General features: G+C 38.4%; 1 protein-coding gene and 1 pseudogene across 15 annotated transcripts in view; both read right to left on the bottom strand.

Annotated features, from left to right (window-relative positions):
- LOC125779099 (glutamate receptor ionotropic, kainate 2) overlaps window positions 1-15841 on the bottom strand; it is a 2985835-nt gene that overhangs the window by 1174517 nt on the left and 1795477 nt on the right. The gene's annotated exons all lie outside the window — the stretch shown is intronic.
- On the bottom strand, window positions 923-1052 carry LOC125779829 (small nucleolar RNA U3; annotated as a pseudogene).

Raw genomic sequence — 15841 nt, 5'->3', positions numbered from 1 at the left:
GGATAGAAGATGTATGCCTTTTAACATCGTATACTATACAAATAAATATTTTTCTTACTAATAGAAATTAAAATAAAGAAAAATATTTATTTTTATAGTATACGATGTTAAAAGCAAAAAATTAAAAATTTATTCTGTCGGGATTCGAACCTGGGAACTGTGTTAGCATCTTGACCGTCCAAGCGCTTACCACCTATACCACCATTGAGAATTAGGTTGCGCTGACTTAAGTATGATGTGGTTATGAATGCAAGAAACATACGATGGTTCTAATAATTTTGTTTAAGTATAGAAATATACATACTTTGTAGAACATTTGCTTTCGCAATAAATTTATCACAGCAATATACATAATATGTATATACATATACATAATATTGCTGTGATAAATTTAATTTCTATTAGTAAGAAAAATATTAATTTGTATAGTATACGATGTTAAAAGCAAAAAATTAAAAATTTATTCTGTCGGGATTCGAACCTGGGACCTGTGTTAGCATCTTGACCTTCCAAGCGCTTACCACCAACACCACCATTGACAATTAGGTTGCGCTGACTTAAGTATGATTTGGTTATGAATGCAAGAAACATACGATGGTTCTAATAATTTTGTTTAAGTATAGAAATATACATACTTTGTAGAACATTTGCTTTCGCAATAAATTTATCACAGTAATACATATGCATAATATGTATATACATATACATAACATTGCTGTGATGCCCTGAGAAGTATAGTCTTACTAAATTTATTATTAATTTTTTGCTTACTAATAGAAATTAAATTTATCACAGCAATATTATGTATATGTTTATGTATATTGCTGTGATAAATTTATTTTCTATTAGTAAGAAAAAAATATTTATTAGTATTGATTTCCAAAAGCTCAGAAATGATTCTGTGAATTTATTCATTAAAATCGCCACTCAGAAGTCGTTTTATCCCTTGTAAGCGAGCGATTTTCTTAAATCTCACGCTCCCAGATAAAACGATATACCTCGTCCTCATGGGTCAATTTCAAAAACCACAGAAATTATTCTGTGTGATTCTGAAAGGCCAACGTTGAGTATTTCAATTAAAAGTCACACAAAATAGTTGAGAATTCGCTGAAAGGCAAACGAAAAAAAAGAACTATAACTTCAATTATGTACAAGCATACAAACATACATATGCGCACACATGTGAATATGTCACCAACCAAAAATTGAAACATTGTTCTACAAAAACAACAACAGCATAAGCATGGCAACATTGTGTTGTGTTGTTGTGTCGGCCGAGCTGTGCCGAAAGAAACGAACAAACGATCGCCGATTGTCACCGCTTCGCTTGCTGCTCGCACATCTTCGCAGACAAGGTTGCGTTACATTCATATGGATGGAGCGAGGTTGCGCAACTTTGCGTTACTTTTATATGGAAGGTTGCGCAACCAGAATCTAGCGCAACCTTTTCCGGCGTCGTATAAGAAGTATAACTTCAAAAACAATTCTTAACAATTCCTAGAGCGGTGGCGGGCTACTAAACGCCAAATTAGTGCATACGTACTAAAACATAAAAATAACACAGTTGCATCAAAAAGTCGAAAAATCGACACTTTTCAGAAAATTTCAAAAATAAATAAAATCTCGAAAGGAAGTTAAGAGATACTCCCAATGCCATACAGTGACGCCACTACACTTACAAAAGGCAAAGGTCGCTCTTTTTGCATCTATCCAAGTACTCTTCATATGGATGGGTAATGGGAATCAGCTATAAAAAGCACCCAATTAATTATGAAGAATTCCCTACTCTACGAATCGAAACCGTTCTCCGTTCACGGCTATTATCTCGCAAGATCTATAATTTCATAGTCCTAGCTCCCAGGTTAAAGAGTACCCATTCTGGCCACTTCTGAGCCAGGCGTGGAGTTACTATCCATAACAAGCCGATAATACAGAGAAGGCAAATAATAATTAATTGTCATACCAAACCGATAAAAAAAATGTAAATAACCACAAATAAAATTAATAAATGCAAACAACGCATACACTCTTTTTGCTATAATAATAAGTCGGATAAACCCGCCATATATAGTACTTTGCAATACGCACCTAAAAGTAAATATATACCAAACACGATATTTAAAACCAAAGGCATTTGCGCCCTCGGCAACTCTACCATCAATACGCCGAAATACATGAAACAGCATATACGTGTAATACTAGGCAAAATATTCGGCTAGGGGGCCCAGGATGTTTAAATGAGTTAAGCATCCACCCACTCTACCCGGGAAAAACTGGCACACCCTGGCAAGACACAGCTAATATACCACAGCCGATGACACCATAACACTACACAACACAAACACAACTCACCATACATGTACACTAACCCACTAAACAAAAAAGATGGACAACGGGATAGCAGACACAACTCGTTTGATCAATTCGCACATCAACATTCATATACTTATATTATATAATATTACATTCGCTTAAACACTGCGCCGGGTCGACACCTACGCTTCTCTACTGCGATTATATATTTTGACCTCGATGTGCGGAAAATCGCCAACAAAACAAATCATCTTCGACATTGGATTCTCGCTGCCTCCCTTGTTGAATTTAATTTTATTACAATTAAAACTTATAACATTTTTGATATTAAAATTTATAAGTTCGTTAATTTATATTGCCAAAATAAAATCAAAATTTATTTTTTTTAAGAGCGTGTGCTCTACATAAATTATGAATATTTTTAAACACTCAATAAAACCCTTGATTGATGCGATGTGTAGGTAGTGGCCCCGTCTTGTTGAAACCAAAGGCACTGAGATCACAAGCTTTAATTTCAGGCATCAAGTAGTTGGTTATCAGGGCGCGATAACGATTGCCATTGCTGTCTGTTCTCACCGGCGTCATGATTCCACCGGCTCACAAAACACACCAAGCTGTAGTTTTTTCCGAATTAAATGGCAGCTCTTGAATATGTTCATGTTGCTCTTCGCCCCAAATACGGAAATTTCGCTTCTTTACATACCCCCATTGAACCAGAAAAGGGCCTCATCGCTGCACAAATTTGGGCTCGAAAACATCGGAGCTTCTGGGAACTGTTCAAGAGCCCATATAACGAAGCGATGTCGCATGAGAAGGTTGAGCGGCTTCAGTTCCACGCTTTGAATTTCAGATCTCGTTGTAAAATGCCCCAAGTCGTCCCATATGTCAGTCAGGGTTGCTGTGAACGGCGCCAAATGGACTCTCCACGGCCTTTGTGTACACTCTCAGCGACGGCAGCTTTCTTTTTTTTTACTGGGTGCTGGACTTGGACCATTCGGTCGAATAATATCCAATTTGCAAAAAAATAAATATAATTTTTCCCCTTACAATAGGCTTTACTTAATTACATTTTTTTGTTCTGCCATTTTTATTTTGATCGATTAGCTGTTCTCCTTCTCGTGTTTTCGTTTTCCTTTTGGTTTGTGCATTGCTTACAATTTTACATTTAAGCTACCTAGTAAAGCTAAGGGCTGAACATACCCATCGACTGTGTTCCCAAACTATTTTTTCGCTAAGGTGTGGCCTCTGAATATAATATTGGGCCTAATGTCAAAACTGAGGAGTCCGCCGCTGCTGGACCAAATAGGCAATGTGATACTGCCGACTAAATAAGGGGTAAGCCTGAAGAACTGCAAAACTTAGAAACGGCTAGCATCTGTAGCAAACCGGACAAAAGAATAAGAACTTGTAAGCAACGTTGTGTCATTACACGCCAAGCTGAAAAAATTTTAAAATGCATAGAGAAGGGTGATGATAGGGAAACCATCTAAAGTACTTACATACTGATAGAGACGATAATACCCCAAAAAGAATGCGCGAGACATCAGGCTTTTAACCACCAACAAAAAAGCCAAAAAACGTAAGTGAAAAAGCGCAATTATCGTATAGTGGAGCAGCAAAAATATCTCAAGAGGATACCACGGTTATTCAAAGCGCAAATGACAGATGGGTAAACGTGGTTAAAAGAAGAAACCAATGGAAAAAAAATAGAAAAAAACTAGATGCCATTATTATTACAAAGAAGGATGGTGCGTCGAATGCAGATATCCTGCGAAAAATAAAAAGTGATACTGGACTTAAGGAGCTGAGTTCAAACGTAACCTATATTCAGAATACACTCAAATGCATTTAGAATTGAAAAATCGAGCAGACACGAAAGCCGAACCTTTCCGAAGTGCCTTGGAGGGAGTGGTTCGCGAAGTGGCTATGATACAGCTTAAAACACATATCGTTACGATTACGTTAAAAGACCTGGACGAAATACCAGCTCCCGAAGAAATTCGAGCAGCACTAAAAAGGGAGAGGTCTAAAATCTGGAGATATTAAATGACAAAAGTCTGCGAAAAACACAGCGGCATACATACAACACTTGATTACATGCATGCTCAAGATGGCTCAAGTGACCGATCTGTCATCTTCGAGAATACTTGACTATTCCACGATGATATAAGTGTTGCCAACTGGGAGACATGGCGCGTAAATGATGTAGTTCGACAGGCAGACTTTCTCAATGCACACGTTGTGGAACCGCAGGACATTTAGCAAAGTCATTCACAAACGGTTCGAGCTGCATGTTCTGCAAAGGAAAGTATTCAGTATTAGGCACAATTCGCCCTAAGTATCTCGAGATTATGAAGTATCTAAGTAAATGAGGATACCACAGTTAATTCTAAAACATTGGTCAACTGCATGGGGTAGCAGATATACAAACTATAACGGGCGGCTAATTCAAAAATACCTGTGCCAAACGACCTTAACAATAAAGAACAGCGAAACTCCAAACGCGTACCAAAGAGGAAATAAAGGATCAATAATTGACATTATGATCGGAAGTGATTCGCTCAGCAGGCACAAAAAGGTGGGCGGAATCAAAAATATACACAAATAGTGCAACCAACATACCTGAAATTAATAGCATATGCAGACGATTTCATGGTGGTAGCGGTGGCCAAACAATTAGACGACATAAGAGATAAATGCAATTAGTGCTTAAATGGTCTAAGCCAATGGTTCTCTTCTGTGGGTCTGGATCTCGCGGAGCACAAAAGAGAAGTTTTACTCATAAGAACCAGGAAGGTGGAAGAACAAATAGATCTCACCATAGAGGAGTGTTGAAGAATCTGGGAGTAATATTCGATTCCAAATTAAAATTAAGAGAACACTTGGCGTATATTTTTGGTAAAGCAAACAATATTTATAACGCTCTATCGATCGTATGCCTCCCATTTACATCCAGGGAGATGCTTGTATCAGCTATCAGCGCCTAAAACAGTATCGGACATCTCCTAGTGGATAGATAAACGACATGGAGACCTGGACTTCCATCAGACGCAAATACTTAGTTGACATGGATATTTTAGAAGCTACCTTTACAGATTCCACAATGACGTTAGTTCGAACTGTCCGACGTTTACAGAGTATATAAAAAACCCAGAACATGTATAAAACACAAGAGAAAAACTAAAGAGCACACATGGGTAGTTTTATTGTCGATAATTTAGCGACACATATGTGTCTGTCGACGGATAAGTGAAAGCGTCAGCATTCATAATGACAAAACTGAGACTTTTTCAAGAAAATGGGTGCAGTCAGTTCGTATGAGTAACCGCTATTTTGAAGAATTGATTGCATATTTTTGGTTAGTTTACCATTACGAATAAGCCAAATTATAAATTATACTCAACAAAGAAATACCAAAAATGTTTAAAACTCAAGTCAAAATAAATTATAGCTCTTCATAAAAAACAAAACATAAATATTACTAAAACGTTTTATCTTCAACATTTGTGAGATTCTAATATTAAATTTATTTGGAGGCGTAGTGGAGCTCACTTTTTAAAAATTTTCAGCTGATAGTTGCCCTTTTCACTGCGATTCTCTGGACCAAATTATAGATTTTTATTTACATTTTTAGCTTAGTTATGGCGCTTTAATGGGTTTCGTTTAATGAATTTTTGTAGCCCTGGCTGTAGTCCAATTATGTCCGTCTACGATTCCAATTTTTTTATGCTGTTAAAGAATGCGTGCACTAAGTTTCATCAAGATATCGCAATTTTTAGTAAAGTTACAGCTTGCACGGACGGATGGACAGACAGTCAACGGGAACACATCCGGTATCATCACCCTAATCTTTTACATACGACTTTATATCTATGTACGATATCGTCTAGTTTTAGGTGTTAACTCGTAGGTTAAACAAGTAAGGAAGGGCTAAGTTCGGGTGTCACCGAACATTTTATACTCTCGCATGATAAAGTGATAATCGAGATTTCATTATCCGTCATTTACATATTTTTTTAAACGTGATACCTCAGCTCAAATACCGTATTTGTGTAAAGTTTTATTCCGCTATCATCATTGGTTCCTAATGTATATATTATACAGAGAAGACATCAGATGGAATTCAAAATAGCGTTATATTGGAAGAAGGCGTGGTTGTGAACCGATTGCACCCATATTTCGTACATATCATCAGGGTGCTAAGAAAATATTATGTACCGAATTTCATTGAAATCGGTGGAGTAGTTCCTGAGATATGGTTTTTGGTCCATAAGTGGGCGACGCCACGCCCATTTTCAATTTTTAAAAAAAGCCTGGGTGCAGCTTCCTTCTGCCAATTCTTCCGTAAAATTTTGTGTTTCTGACGTTTTTTGTTAGTCGGTTAACGCACTTTTAGTGATTTTCAACATAACCTTTGTATGGGAGGTGGGCGTGGTTATTATCCGATTTCTTCCATTTTTGAACTGTATATGGAAATACTTAAAGAAAACGATTCTGTAGAGTTTGGTTGACATAGCTATAGTAGTTTCCGAGATATATACAAAAAACTTAGTAGGGGGCGGGGCCACGCCCACTTTTCCAAAAAAATTACGTCCAAATATGCCCCTCCCTAATGCGATCCTTTGTGCCAAATTTCACTTTAATATCTTTGTTTATGGCTTAGTTATGACACTTTATAGGTTTTCGGTTTCCGCCATTTTGTGGGCGTGGCAGTGGGCCGATTTTGCCCATCTTCGAACTTAACCTTCTTATGGAGCCAAGAAATACGTGTATTAAGTCTCATCACGATATCTCAATTTTTACTCAAGTTACAGCTTGCACGGACGGACGGACAGACGGACGGACGGACAGACGGACGGACGGACAGACAGACATCCGGATTTCAACTCTACTCGTCATCCTGATCACTTTGGTATATATAACCCTATATCTGACTCTTTTAGTTTTAGGACTTACAAACAACCGTTATGTGAACAAAACTATAATACTCTCTTTAGCAACTTTGTTGCGAGAGTATAAAAACAAAACTACTCTGAAGTAACATGTTGCGGAAGTATAGAACGGATCTATAGACGTGGGCGCGATCTGAAAAATGAAGCATAACCACACATATAAACACGAATATGCGTGCGGGGTATATTAAAAAAATTAAATAGATAACAATAACGCTCACTCAAACCAGGCACACCCAACGGAAGGCAGAGAACATGAATTTCTGATACACACGTTCAAATTATATATATGTATGTATTTCCACTTATTTCCACTATTATTTTGAGGCTGATCGACTTCGCCGGGGCCCGAAATATGGTTATCTGTAGATTCCAGCATAAGAAAATACATTAAGCTTCCTGGCTGTCCTCGGATAGTAACCATATCGGTCATGTTGTGATAGAAGAAAGGCACGTCTCCCGTGTTGTAGGCTTGCGTACGCTCCGAGGTCCTAACATCGACCACTACCGTGTTGCAGTAAAGAATCACACCCGCCTCTGTGCAGCAAACAGCGCACGTCAACAAACAAAGGGAATAGCCGCTTGCACTCCTCTCTGAGAATACTCGTCAACAACTCGGTATAAGGAAACTGTGGAGCGGCATTTCAAGCTCCTTACGTACAGCTGCAACCAAAACCATTGGTTCTCGGAAAATGCAAAAGAAAAGCTGGTATGACGAGGAGTGCTGTGTCGCAGTGGAGTGAAATCAGACTGCCTCACAACGTTACGATCGACCACAACACGTGCGGGATGGGATAGATACCGAGAGTTGAAGAGGGAAGCGAGTCCCATTTGCAGACAGAAAACTGATTGCCGGAGAACTATTCACACACGGCGGCGAAGAACTGATAAGGAGCATGCATCAGCTTCTTTGTAAAACATGATCGGACGAGAGCATGCCCAACGATTGGAATTTAAGTGTGCTCTGCCCAATCCAAAAACAAAGAGACCACAGAATCTGTGCCAACTAACGAGGGTAATCCGCCTCAACATCGCGTATAAGGTTGTACCGAGCGTAATGTTTGAAAGACTAGAGCGCACCGTTAAAAAACTGATTGGCCCTTATCAGTGTGTCCCTAGACCTGGAAAATCAACAACCGACAATGTGCCAAATCTTGGAAAAGACCCGTGAAAAGAGAATCGACATACACCACCTCTTCGTCGATTTAAAAGCTGCTTTGATTGCAGGAAAATGAAGCGAAAATGAGCTACATCTACGCCGCGATGTCTGAATTTGGTATCCCTGCAATGGGTCTGGTAGTGAACAAGGGCAAAACGAAGTATCTCCTATTATCAAGCAAACAGTCGTCGCACTCGCGACTAGGCTCCCACGTCACTGTTGACAGTCATAACTGTAAAGTTGTAGAAAATTTCGTCTATCTTGGAACCAGCATCAACACAAACGTTAGCCTCGAAATCGAACGTAGAATATCTCTTGCCAAACAGGTGCTTCTTTGGACTAAGTAGGCAATTGAGAAGTAAAGTCCTATCTCTACGAACAAAATTAAAACTCTATACGTCACTTTTTATACCCATCTTGCTTTATGGTGCAGAGGCATGGACGATGACAGCAACTGTTTTTCGAAACTGATATTTGAGTGAAGTCAGATAAATCTGACATATCGCGACAATGTAGAGCTAACGCTTTCAAATCTAGAGTATAACACGACCAGTCCTAGTTCTCATTAGATGGTAAGTAGCCAAAGGACTAAACGGAGCCTACCTAACACGGGGTCGCGTTGGAAAGTAATGTTGGCATTACCGCATCATTTGGCTCTTTGCCTTCTCCTTCACAAACATTGGACCGATAGCTCATCCTGATAAACAAACGTTATTTCAAGCCAGAATGAAGCACAATAAACGGGCAGACCAGGATCTTACCGAAAGCTTAGCTTGCTAGACGCACTATCACCAGAATAGCGACTAAAACTCCAATCGGTAGAAAATCATCAATTTGAAGGCAACAGGAAGCCAACACTATTCCACAAATTCTCTTCAATTTGTGGAGGGACAGTGCAATATTTGAACGCTCTATAAGGTCTACGGACAGCTGCGCTGCTTCACTCTATGTTGGAGTCACTGGGGTCGAAGGAGCTTACCGATCTACAATATCATGAAAGAGACATTGTAGGTATGTGGATATCCAGAATCTTTCCATTGCATATATTTCAGAGCTGGAATGTTGCTGGTAGACTGCAAGTGTAGAGTACTGCTAACTTTTTAAAGAAGATCGTTCTAAAGCTATAAAGACTCCGCCCTCTTTGCAAAAGAGGGTGATGATATTCGGATTATGCATAGTACGACGGCGTTTCTCCTAAGAAGTGCTGGGGAGCCGTACAAGTTCCCTCTCGAGCTCTATAGGAACCAAAACGACGGCATTAATACCTCGTCTCGAGGATGGATTCTCAAAATCTGCATTGACTTCTTCGGTGACACCGAAGGTACTGACTTCGTCCCGGCAGTGATCTGTTTTCTTTGGGAGACGTTCATTATGCCCCCACGGGGCATACCTACATAGCCCAGTGAAACGCTGCAATAGGAAAAAGCTGCCCCTTATCTTAGCGTTCGAAGTAAACGCACATCACACGGAATGTGCCAGCGCGGACTGCAGCACGAGGGTTGAGAATATATATTTAATAGTAATCTAGGTATCGAGAATATGGGTTCCGAGTGTTGAAAACGTTCATTATGAGGAACAGAATAGAAGTGCTTGACATAACTTTGAGTAAAGAAGTTATGACTACACTGATCTCACAGTCTATGCCAGATCACAAAATCATGAAATTCGTATTAAAAGTAATGGTTATGCAACTCCTTCTAAAAGTATCCCTAGGAACACCGATTGAAATATCTTTGAGCTAGGATAGTGTTGTATATAAGCATAGCGTGGTAGCCAGACGGGAATGCCACGGTTTCTATACTCGATATTAGACTGTTTGCGCTAAATTCACATACTCCAATCTCACTATATGTAAGAGTTTAATCAACCTCCGGAGAGACAAATTGCACTTACTTGCCGCATTTTAAACTGGTCACTGCAAGCTAAAAAGGTTTTTCTTTTTTTATTGGTTTAGCATCTTACCCAAACTGCCAGTTCTGCTACATGGAGCCAGAAACTCTAGAGCCCCTGATACTGATCACGCTGGCTACCGCAATTGATTTCTTTTCTACTTTGCTTTAGATTCTTACACCGGAAAAAACCTTTCTTCTTCTTCTTTATTGGCGTAGGCACCGCTTACGCCGTTATGGCTAAGTTAAAAACAGCGTACCAGTCGTTTCTTCTTCTCGCAAGGTGTCGCCAATTGGAGGTACCCAGCGAGGCCAGGTCCTTCTCCTCCTGATCTCTCTAACAGAGACTTTATCTTCCTCTTCTTCCCCGGGCGGGTACTGCGTCGAATACTTTTAGAGATGGTTTATTTTCGTTTTTACGCACAACATGATCCAGCCAGCATAGCCGCTGTCTTTTAATTCGCTGAACTATGTCAATGTCTCCTATATCTCATACAGCTCATCGTTTCATCGAGTGCGATATTCACGGAAAGGGCCATAAATTTTTCACAGAGCTTTTCTTTCGAAATCTTGCAACGTCGACTCATCAGTTGCTGTCATCGTCCATGACTCTTCATCTTATAGCAGGTCGGTAATAATGAGTGACTTACAGAGTTTTAATTTTGTTCGTCGAGATAGGACTTTATTTCTCAATTGCCTACTCAGTCCAAAGTAGCGCATGTTGGCAAGAGTTATTCTGCGTTCGATTTCAAAACCGAACTATTGTTGGTGCGAAACTGGTTCCAAGATAGATAAAATTATCTATGACATTGAAAGTTATGACGACGACTATTTGTTTGAAATTGTTTGACAGGAAATATTTCGTCTTACCCTCGTTCATTACCAGACCCATCTACTTCCCTTTCTTATCCAGTCCGGAGAAAGCAGAACTAACCGCGCATATGTTGAGACCAGTAATATCGTAATCATCGGCGTATTCCAACAGCTGTACACTCTTATAAATGATGCTACTTGCTCGATTAAGCTCTGCAACTCGAATTATTTTCTCCAGCAGTAGATTGAAGAAGCCACATGATAGGGAGTCACCTTGTCTGAAACCTCGTTTGGTATCGAACGGCTCGGAGAGGTCCTTCCCGATTCTGACGGAGCTTTTCGCGTTGCTCAACGCCAGCTTACACAGCCGTATTAGTTTTGCGGGGATGCCAAATTCAGACATTCCGGCATAAAGGCAGCTCCTTTTCGTGCTGTCGAAAGCAGCTTTCAAATCGACGAAGAGGTGGTGTGTGTCGATTCTCCTTTCTGGTGGGTCTTTTGTTGTTGGCTTTAATATTTTACACAATACACTCGAAAGAACTTTATATGCGATGTTGAAGAGGCTCATCTCACGTTAGTTGGCGCAGATTCTGGGGTCTCTCCTTTTGTGGATTAGGCTGAGTACACTTAAATTCCAATCGTCGGGCACACTTTCGTCCGACCATATTCTACAAAGTAACTTATGCATGCTCCTTTTAGGTATAATAGGTCAGCTGGCAATCCATCGGCCCCGCCACTTTGTTGTTCTACAGACGGGTAATTGCTATTCGAACTTCTTCATGGTCAAAAAATGCTGCACCGTCATCTATTGAGGAATCAGATTCGCCATCTTCTGGTGTTATGCATTCAGTGCCATTCAGTAGGCTGGAGAAGTTCCCTCCATAATTTTACTATGCTCTGGGTATCAGTCACTAGATCACCTCTGGTGGTTCTACAAGCGTATGCCCCGGTCTTGAAACCTCCTGTTAATCGCCGCATCTTTTCGTAGAATTTTCGAGCTTCACCCTTGTCGGCCAGCTTATCAAGCTTTTCGTACTGACGCATTTCGAGGTCTCTCTTATTTTGTCTGCAACCTTTATTGGTGAATAGAATTTTCGCTTTATCGAAAATCGACAGCTGACACTTTAGGCTTCGTAAAAATACAGCGTTACACAGTAGAACAAAGTGTCTTAATTATTGAACAATATTTGAAAAAAATTTGTCAGGCGCAGTTCGAAAATTTCATAAAAAATGTAATTGCAATAGTGTTTTGATTTCGTTAACTGTGTAGATGAATTTAAAAGGCAGATTCGAACTATAGAAGAACATTTACTTTTATGAGCAGATGGGAAAAGTAGAAATTGTACTATTTTGAACAAATGCATTTTTGGAAAACAAGTATTTCTTATTTTATATGGTTTAAGACTTAAATAATTTTTGAATAAGTGCATAGAGAGATGTACGTGTAGATGCTAACAATTATTATTATATTCTTAACCAAACACATTACATACAAACGCATTAGTGTATTTGATTACTATTTTCCATATGTTATTATAATTTTTATTTTGAATCTCATTTTATAAACCAACATTCGTTGCATTTAAATTAAACAAAAATACATCGATGTTTTATACATACAAATATATCTACTACATATACAGAAGAGCAAACATCTGGATTTTCCGAAAAATTTAAAACATCAAATATCTATGATATAAACAATTTTTCAGAACACAAAAGACCTTTCTTGATAAATTCACATATTACTGTAGGACTTTTAAATTTAATTTTCACCCGAAAACTTATTCGTCCAATTTTTTTTATTCTTTTCTATGTTGGTATGGCTGTCAGTGACATCTGTGCCAAATCTCAAATTAGTGTTTAGTATACGCTTATCTGTCTGAAACAAAGAAGTTCAAGTTTTGTGTATGGAATAAAATTTCTGGTACCGAAAAATTCAGAATGTTTTTGATTGGTAGAAATTATTCAAAGATGGTCGAACACGCGTTGACGACGAATCACACCCACAATAGAAATCAACATCGGCTGATGATCAACACTTCAAAAAAATAAAAGAATTAGTGATTTAGAATCGATGGTTAACAGTCAGAGAACTTACTGGCCATTTTGAAAGATCAATTGGGCCCAAAAAAAGTTATAGCACGATTGGTACCAAAATTATTAATTTTTTTCGAAAAACAGCCTCGTCTTAATGTTTGTTAAACCAGGATGTCACGAAACGTTTGCCTACTATTGATGAGTCTTGGATCTGTGGTTACAACAGGGAAACTGACGATCAGTTGGCCGAATACCGTGGCTAAGGTGAGCCGAGCTAAAAAACATTAAAGCAGGCCAAAAAGCAAGGTTAAGTTGATAATTTTCTTCGATTTTCGAGGTGTGGTGCACTCCGAACTCCTTCCGACTATCCAAACTGTCAACAAAAATACCATTTGAGTGTTATGCGTCCTTTACTCGAAGATATTCGTAAAAAGAGGCCGGATTTATGGGCCAACATTTATTGTTTTTAATACCGTGATAAAGCACCGTTGCATACAGAATTGTTTCTTCGTCAAACTTTCTACAAATATCATGGTGCCATCATCGTATTCGCCTGATTAACTCCGTGTGACTGCTGGCTATTCAAGAAATTCAAAAGATCGCTGTAGGGAAACCGTTTTGAAATAAGTATATGAAGACATTAAACATGAATCGCTACGCGTATTGAAAACTATTCCGGAAATTGCCCTTATCAACTGTTTTGAATCTTCGAAAAAAACGTTGGCACACGTTACACCACATCTTATTACCATAAACCTTACGTTTTACAACACTTATGTAGGTCTTGCTCCAACACTTATTTTGTCTCCTACCGTCCATTCGCTTGTAAAATGTTGTCCATAAGTTTTTTTTATGTAACCATTTTGTAGTTTAGTTCGAATTCGACATTACTTGAATAAAAATCGGATGATCACTTAACTATATATTCAAAGGCTATGTTTTTAAATCACGGGTATAAACAGAAAGAAAATGTTGGATGCCCAGGCAGATTTATTCGGGAAGGTGTTGTACACGTCCAACACTTTTTAGGAAAAGCCATTGAGAAAAATCTACAAATTCAAGAGGAAAATTGAACGCCTCAGAAAAGTAATTGATGATTTCAACAAAGAATAATAGAATAATAGAAATGATCATATCAATCTTTTGAAAATCTTATTTCTTCAAATGCACAATTTTCTCACAAAGTACTCAAAAGAAATTTCTCTGGATGTTGAAAAATTGTACTTTGACATAACGGCTGATTATTTCGAGAACCTTAAATATTATAAAACAGGAATAATTTTCAGTGCGATATGCGCTTAGACGAATTTACCATAGAAGAAGAATCGGAAATTTTTTACCGCTTTTACTCAAATTTAAAAATATTTCCAATATTTTATCAATCGTTTCAATATCTATCTTCTAAAACTGAGAAAGAAAAAAACAGAGGTGGTCGAAGAGGACAGAACAGATAATAATATTGGAAATACCATGTGTTGCCAAAGCTCTCTTCAGCGTGAAAGCTTTTTTTCAGAAAATGAAGTTGGAGAAGAATCCATTGAAGAAACTCTTGAACTGAGGAAAAACGAACTGAATTGATACCTGGGCATTTATCTCTTCCGGAAGGCTCACATTTTGAAAAAAAGGTTATTGCATCGACACCCGAGCAATCCACAGTTGTGAGTGGGAGAAGCAAGGGGTGACCAGATGAATGGCACTTTTTCGATTTTTTCATGGCTTTTATTTAAAAGGATAGAAAGACACTTTTACAGGAAATTGCAGGCGTTTGAACTAGAAGGGTGAGTTTGTGGGTGTAATGGGTATTCTGGGTATCAATAACGTCTCTCCTTTGGTCCTTACAGTAAGAATGTTAGCTTGGACGATATGGCGTCTCAGTTCTGTGATACGTAACCTAGCGCCGATTCTCAGGTTGTGAGCAGTAATCCCTAGTAGTACTTCAATCGTCCCACACGATCAATTAGCACTATTGCAATATATTAGTGATTTCCGATATGCATCGATGTTTTTGTATTGTGATAAATTGCTTAATTCCGATGCCTCGAATGGTGGTTGATATTTCCGATGCATCGATTTTTTGTTCGAACAACAAATACATCTCAACATATAAGCGAGAAAATGTTGAAGACATGAGAAAATTGGGGTATTAAGGAAACTAACTGGCACAGACCAACACTGAAAAAAAGCTAAGACAAGATGTACTCGGTACAGTTGGAATTCGAAAAATTACTGGAAGAACTTTTAAAAGGATGAATGCTGTAGAATGCGTGACTCTACTGGCCATTTCCACCCTTTAAGGTCTTAGATTAAAAAAAAAAATACATTTCTCTGATGACACTGCATGAATGAATGCGGTTTGCTATGACGAAACCGAAGGTGTGGACATGGAATCTTCAGAGAGTTCTAATAAAATGGAAAACTCGTTTAATATTTATACTAATCATCAAAAGTTAGTCCAAAAAATTGAAAGACAAACAAACACAATTTGTTGGTCATGTGGGATGAGCTCTCCATAAATTTGCACAATCCAGTTGGAAGGTATATATTCTGTGTCCAAGGTGTACGGATGTGTTTTTTAATCCGCTCCATTAACTCCGTCATTATAAAAAGTAAACAAAATAATTTATTAAATTGAAAAAAAAAACAATCAAGTAAAAACAGTAAAAAAAAATTGCCAT

Source organism: Bactrocera dorsalis, chromosome 6, assembly GCF_023373825.1.
Source record: "Bactrocera dorsalis isolate Fly_Bdor chromosome 6, ASM2337382v1, whole genome shotgun sequence".
NCBI lineage: Eukaryota > Metazoa > Arthropoda > Insecta > Diptera > Tephritidae > Bactrocera > Bactrocera dorsalis.
This window is presented reverse-complemented; position numbering and strand designations above follow the sequence as displayed.